We start from the raw sequence: 5,975 nt of genomic DNA on the forward strand, positions 1-5,975 counted from the left end.
TACCTAACTACCTTTCATAGTTGTATCTAGCTTGTAAAGGCGTAAAGTTCAGAGACAAAAGGAATCAAAGGAAAGACAATATGCAGGTAGTGATCAAAATTCAAAAGAGTCAAATCGCCCTCCATGTGCAACGCTGATCTTTCGTCAGTCTTTGCTTAGTTGAGACACCATGCAAGTTGCACAACAGAGCTTCCATTGGGTTTGTATTTAAATGCGAATATTCTGAGACTGATACTGTTTATTATTATTGTTTTTAAATGAACAAAGAACAAAGGACTTACTATAGTTAATTGTATAATTGGTAATCTCATGCACGTGCAAAATTTGCCTTTTCTATTTTGTAATTTAGGACTAAAAAGTTCAAGTTGTCATGAGACTCAGGGCCGGCCCTGGGCCTGTGCAAGCAGGCCCATAGTCCAGGGCCTCCAAAAAAGAAGGCTCCAAAAACAATATTCGAATATTTTTTACAGCGTTTTTACTTAAAAAAGCGCTGTAAATAGTCAATCTTTTACAGCGCTTCGTACCGCTGTATGCTATTTAACAGCGGCGAGAGGTCCAAAGCACTGTAAAAGGCCTTTTTTTGGCTTCGTGCTCCTATTAAACTTTCTCCAAAAAAAAATTTAGGAGTCCATTTTTATTATTAACCCAGGGCCTCCAAATTGTCAGGACCAGCCCTGATGAGACTGCTATATGAACCGTCATTCAAAAGGTTTCTTTTCTCTTGTCCAAGAACACACATTAGTTCCAGCTAGCAAATAATTGTAATTTATAACATAAGATGCGTCCTTCTTAATTTACTTAATTAACTACTTTTGTTTGGTTAAAAGTTAGTTGAGATCATGAAGCTCTGTTTCCCCTGTACCTCAAATCATGCTAAACACACTTGATTGGCTATGAGATGCCACTTCATGTTTAGGATCTTTCGCAAGATCATAACTGAAAAGACACAATAACAAGAAGGGAGCTGTGTTTTAACAAAATTTCACAAATCTTTTTATGTTAGGCACAATATGAATGAAATTAATTTCAAAAGCTTTCAATTATGTCAGTTGGAACAAAGTTGTGATCAATATAACAACTAAGACATTTAACAAAATTTCACAAATCCTGCAAGATTCTTAGTTTTTATTTATGAGTTAAGAACTAAGAACTGAGTTCTTAACTATTGGAGGGAGCTAATGTGGAGTTCTTAATTCTTAAAAATAAGAATTAGTTCTTATATAAGAGCATCTTCAATGTTAGTTTTTAATTCTTATCACTATTCATGTGAGCCCGTACTGCAACATGTGCTTAAGCAACTCTTTGCAGATTTTGCTCCAACCATGAGTTATTAGTTCTTAATTCTTAGTACTATTCATCCGATATCACAATACGATTATATTAATATTTTTTATTTCCATATAATTTTGATTGAAATTTAAATGTTAATTCGATACTTAAATTAAATGAATGAGAGAGAAAAAAACTAATCTTTTATGATAAGAACTCAAAATGTAAAACTTCTTATATAAGAACCTAGTTCTAATGTTTAAGAATTAAGAAATTCACGTCATCCTCTCCGATGGTTAAGAACTCAGTTCTTAGATCTTAACTAAAAAATAAGAACTAAGAACCTTGCATTTGAGAAATATTAAAGAGTTTTACTTTTTGAGTTCTTAGCATAAAAAATTAATTTTTTTTCTCTCATTCATCAACTGATTTAATTTAAGTATTGAATTAGCATTTAAATTTAAATCTGGAAATAAAAATATTAATATAATAGTATTGTAGTGCTAAGAACTAAGAACTCATAGTTGTAGCCAAATCTGTAAATCATTGCTTAAGCAGATGTGACAGCACAGACCCACAAGAATAGTCTAAGAATTAAGAACTAAACCTAGCATTGGAGATGCTCTAAAGAGTTTTACATTTTGAGTTCTTAGCATAAAAAAATAATTTTTTTTATTCATCAACTAATTTAATGTAAGTATTGAATTACCATTCAAATTTAAATTAAATCAAAATTATATGAAAATAAAAAATATTAATATAATGGTATTGTGGGACCAGATAAATAGTGCTAAGAACTAAAAACTCATGGTTGGAGCAAAATCTACAAAGAGTTGCTTAAGCACATGTGGCAGTACATGCGCACATGAATAGTGCTAAGAACTAAGAACTAAAGAACTAGTATTAGATATGCTCTTGTGTGTTGAGAATTACACAATTTTTTTTACTTAAATATTTATGAATAAAACTATTGATTCACCTAGAATGTGGTAGCTTAACCTCCTCTTGAGGTAAGACATTTTCATTATAAGAGAGACTGATTTTGGTGTAAAAATAAGAGTCTATTCTGATGTGGACGCTAAGTTTTGCTCTTTAGCGTCCGTCCAATCGATGCAAAGTGTCAAATGGAAAAAAAATCACACTTCACCGCAGTGTCAGTCTAATTGGCGATACCCAACTTCAAATTAAACCTCCTAGCTAGTAGTGTTAGCAATGAAGGACACCTATCTTCGCCACCTCCCCATTTCGTACGCCTCCCCTGTGCACCCCACTCGTCCTCCTATCACACCTCTCCCCCACATCCCCCCATCGTCGCTCCACCATGTTGTTGTGTCACCTTTGCGACACCCTTCGCATATGCATGTCATCTTTGTCACCACCCACCCTCGTCAGTTACATCTACTGCCTCCACCGACACTCCCATCTCATGTGCTCAAAAATGGTGATGCTTCACTTAGTTCTTGGCTTATCTTTTGAACTTGGTTACAAGCAAGAGCTCAAGTGTGATCTTTTGTGAAGTTCAATTCTTTTTTTTTTTAGTTTTCCATTATCAATTTCGGTTGGATGTTGGAGTTGCTACTATTTTTTTTACCTGTTCCTTCTTTTTATGATTGTAGGGTCATATCAAACTTCACAGCTCACTGCTGTCTCACTGGTCGACGCTATCAAGCTAAAAACTGAAGCTATAATCGATTTAGTGTCAGCTTCACGTCGATATCGCGACTGACTTTAAAGGCTCAAAGATAATGTGTAAGGACCATGTGGTCGACGCTACATATATATTAGTGTCAATTTAGCTAACTCTAAGCAGGGACGGATCCATAAATTTGATATTGTGAGGGCAATATATACATATAAATTCGTAATAAAAAAAATTACACATATTGTATTAGAAGTGAGAGCATTTTTTAATCAAAGGGGCACAAGTGAGAGAATTTTTTACCAAATGTCTATAAAACACCACATACTTTTAATACTCACGTGAGGACATTTAGCAATGTAGAATACAAGTGAGGACATTTTTTTATTAAAGAAGCCATAAAAAATCACATACTTTTACTACTCAAAATTTTTCTAATGATTATTTTCAAAATCAAGTGAGGGCACCTGCCCTCATAGTAGCCTACCTACACCTGTCCTTGACTCTAAGGTTACACAATTTTTTGAGGATGTCTAACACAAATTTTTAGCTATTCTCATCAATTATATAAGCTGACATTAATTAGCATTGGTGGTGACCAGTACTAATATTAATTACCAATGCATAAATGATAATGATGTACACTTTTCAACCACAATTTACGGGACCCTAAATTAGTTTCTCTCAGCCATGCCAAACCCTATAGTAAGAGAGTCAATTTAGGATCCTTCAAACTGTCATCAAATTGTGTAAGACATCACTAAGTTTGAATTGCCAATGACAACCAACAAGTTGAAGCTAAGATGAACAACTAAGAACATAATTCGTCCATCACCGTAAAACATCATAGCAATACATTGACCCAAGATAAGATCTAAAAGTCTCAATCAAATTAGTCATCAGAAGTTCAAAGTACATCACATATAATTGTAACTTGACATTTGGCACTCACGAAATGGGTCGTACCCTAACATATTAGCATCGATCTCCACAGTGCTAATATTACTAGTAATGTCTACTCACTTACAATTAACACCGGTTAACCGGTGTTAATTGTAGGCGAGTAGACATTACGTGGACTGGTGATTTTAGCATCTCTCAACCGACACTAATTTCATATGAGTACTTTTCTTGGTCAAATTGAGTAAGCTTTTCTTTAATTCTACCAACTCAATATAGCCATCTTTAACATCCATGTCATGGGCGCCCATGCTAATTTTGGATGCTAAAACAACTTTTTATTGTAATTGTCGCTGAAGGAGAGAGACACGCAAAGGGAGAGAGTGATTGTATCTCACTCATCATGACTTTTCATATTAGTCAACCACAAATCTTCTCTATCAACTACTCATTATTCACTATCAAATTAATATTGAATTTAATAGCTCCACATAGTACTAGTAAAACTAAATGAGAGTATATCGAAGTAAAATTACACGATCAATAATTACTCCCTCCGGTCCTATTTATAAGCATGAAAGAGAAGAAAAATCTTGGTCCTTTTTATAAGAACCAAATGGAAGTTTGAGCTATATTAATTATTTTTTTCCAATGATGCCCTTATTAATTCTAGCTTGTAAAATGTGTCTCATTAATTATTCTCTCTCTTTCCCACTTTCCAACACTAATAACAAAGGGTAATTTTGGAAGTTTATTTTGATTCAAGACATATTTAATGCATTTTATCTAGTTTAACTACATTTCTTAAACTATGTGATTTTTTTTTGCTGCTTATAAATAAGACCGGAGGGAGTATCATCTTACTCTTTGTGCTACCTTTTTAAACAACAATCTTTATAGAATCATTGTAGTAATTATGAAACTTCATAACACTCTTTCCATTTCCGTCCTTCCTTGGAGTTTGGAGCACACACATGCTTTCTTTCCATGGCTATAAATACCACTTAGGCTGTGGTCTTCTAAGTATCAATTCCTTCAACTCCTTCCCTAAACGCTCATCTTCGCCACCCTTAACCAAACTCTCTTTTGCCTTAAATTGTTTCATTGCACTCCCATCCTCACATTTTATTATCCATGGCACATTTTGCTCGCATTTGCTTCCTCTTTGTACTATTGGTTTTGTCTCATGAACTGCTCAGTGTTGAGGGTAGGAACTTGAGACAAAACATTCAGTCACCAAACGCAGCCCCTACAAGAAGTGCTTTTGCCAGCCCAAGCCCGGTGGACCGTGGTGTTAGAAGCTTGGAAGGAGATGCTGAAGCTTTTCGACCCACAACACCTGGCCACAGTCCTGGTGTTGGTCACTCAGTCAACAATTAATCAGTTAATGCCAATGAAGCTGTTTCATCCATCAATATCATGTACTGTTATGTTATTTTTCAATGTTCTACTGCTATGTTATTTTTCAATATATTTTAGTTATATTTGTTTGGTAATCAAGCAAATCTAAATCTCTTCATGCATTTGATCAGTATAAAGGCAGTCTATAACACACTACAAAAAAACGGGATAATTATGTCGGTTCACCCAAACCCACGTAATATACGACCATGAGAAATTTAAGTTTTTACTTTACGTCAGTTTCAACCGACACCATTTGCAAGCTGAAAGTCCATATGAAAATATTGTGGCGTTTTCAGCCGACGTTTTGTGCCAATATTGCCCGCCATTTTATTTATTGCATAATACGTCGGACGTTATGGCGGTTATCCTTAACCGTCATTTTATACCTTACGTCAAAGCCAATTATGTCGGTTGCCCGAATCGACGTGTATGTAACTTACATCGGTCGAAACCAACGTAATTATCACAAATCGACTAACGTAATTTACACATTTTTTTTGTAGTGACAAGTGTGGACAAGTTTCTCTTTCATTAGAACTAGTTTTGGCCCTTGGAATTACAAAAAACTTTTTCCCATAATTTTTTTTATAGAAATCTTGTATAAAAAATTTAAAATATGTGCATTGACAAACTCTAATAGTAATGCATTTATAAAAACAAAAATATGCTCTAGAGACAAAACGCAAGAACATATATTTTTTTTTGAAAATAGAAAATTTTATTGAAGAAACAAAGGAATCCAAGAGAACAACCCTCTCAAGGT

At 34.4% G+C, this 5,975-nt stretch overlaps 1 long non-coding RNA gene across 1 annotated transcript; it reads left to right on the plus strand.

Annotated features, from left to right (window-relative positions):
* The first annotated feature begins 2,348 nt into the window (after window positions 1-2,348).
* Window positions 2,349-5,304, plus strand: LOC130713950 (uncharacterized). The gene is made up of 2 exons (XR_009011081.1): window positions 2,349-2,710; window positions 2,886-5,304. It is a non-coding gene; the product is annotated as an uncharacterized LOC130713950 (long non-coding RNA).
* The last annotated feature ends 671 nt before the right edge of the window (window positions 5,305-5,975 follow it).

The sequence above is a fragment of the Lotus japonicus genome, chromosome 4 (genome assembly GCF_012489685.1).
Source record: "Lotus japonicus ecotype B-129 chromosome 4, LjGifu_v1.2".
Classification (NCBI taxonomy): domain Eukaryota; kingdom Viridiplantae; phylum Streptophyta; class Magnoliopsida; order Fabales; family Fabaceae; genus Lotus; species Lotus japonicus.